This window comes from Hipposideros armiger, unplaced genomic scaffold, assembly GCF_001890085.2.
Source record: "Hipposideros armiger isolate ML-2016 unplaced genomic scaffold, ASM189008v1 scaffold_894, whole genome shotgun sequence".
In the NCBI taxonomy this organism is placed as follows: Eukaryota; Metazoa; Chordata; class Mammalia; order Chiroptera; family Hipposideridae; genus Hipposideros; species Hipposideros armiger.
In genome coordinates this window covers 222,640-223,977 of record NW_017732244.1, presented here as the reverse complement: position 1 = coordinate 223,977, position 1,338 = coordinate 222,640, and the positions used below count along the sequence as shown (strand labels likewise).

The 1,338-nt window shown below is 35.0% G+C and overlaps 1 protein-coding gene across 1 annotated transcript in view; it reads right to left on the bottom strand.

Moving 5' to 3' along the window:
* The window catches only part of LOC109375033 (opioid-binding protein/cell adhesion molecule-like), a 328,363-nt gene that overhangs the window by 303,643 nt on the left and 23,382 nt on the right, over nucleotides 1-1,338 (bottom strand). The window lies entirely within an intron of this gene.

Sequence of the window (1,338 nt, the reverse complement as noted above, 5' to 3'; positions counted from 1 at the left end):
AAAACAAACAAAAAGAGCATGGTAAAGGCATAAAAACAGACACATAGATTAATGGAACAGAATAGAGACCCCAGATTTAAACCCTTGCCTATATGGTCAATTAACCTACGACAAAGGAGGCAAGTGTATACAATGGGGAAAAGACAGCCTATTCAATAAATGGTGTTGAGAAAGCTGGACAGAAGCAAAAAAATTAAACTGAACCAACTTCTTTCACAATATACAAGAATAAACTCAAAAAAATTAAAGACTTAAATGTAAGACCTAAAACCACAAAACTTCTAGAAGAAAACAGGCAGTAAATTCTCTGACATTGCTCTTAGTAACAATTTTTTCCTAATATATCTCCTTGGTCAAAAGAAACAAAAGAAGGAATAAACAAATGGGACTACACCAAACTAAAAAAGTTTTGCACAGTAAAATAAACCATCTACAAAATAAAAAGATACCTACTGACTGGGAGACATATTTGCCAATGATACATTTGATAAAGGGTTAATATCCAAAGTTTGTAAAAAACTCATACAGCTTAACAGCAAAAACAAAACAAACAAAAAAACGATCAAACAAAAAAAAAACAGTTCAATTAAAAAAAAAAATGGGCAGAGCATCTGAATAGACATTTCTCCAAAGACAACATACAGATGGTCAATAGATAGATGAAAAGATGTTTAACATCACTAATCATCAGAAAAATTAAAATTAAAATCAGAGAGGCGGCTGGTTACCTCAGTTGGTTAGAGCGCAGTGTTCATAACCAAGGTTGCCGGTTCAATCCCCACTCCCTCCAAAACTAGACTGAAACAACTACTTGACTTACAGCTCATGGGTCCTGGAAAAACACACTGTTCCCCAATAAATAAATAAATAAATTTTTAAAGGCTTATATTTAAAAACAAATTAAAACCACAATGAGATATTACCTCACAACTTTCAGAATGGTTAAAATCAATAAATCAACAAACAACAAATACTGGTGAGGATGTGGAGAAAAGGGAACACTCATGCATAGTTGGTGGGACTGCAAATTGGTGCAGCCACTATGGAAAACAGTACAGAAGTTCTTCAAAAAATTAAAAATAGAACTACTTTATGACCCAGCGATTCTACATCTGGGTATTTATTGGAAGAAATCCAAAACACTAATTCAAAAAGATACATGCATCCCTATGTTCACTGCAGCATTATTTATAGTAGCCAAGATATAGAAGCAACCTAAGTGTCCATCGATAGACAACTGGATAAAGAAGTGGTGTGTAGGGGCCGGCCGAGTGGCTCAGTTGGTTAAGAGCTCGCTCAAGAGTTTGAGCTCTGAGCAACAGCAGTTCGAGTCCAGCC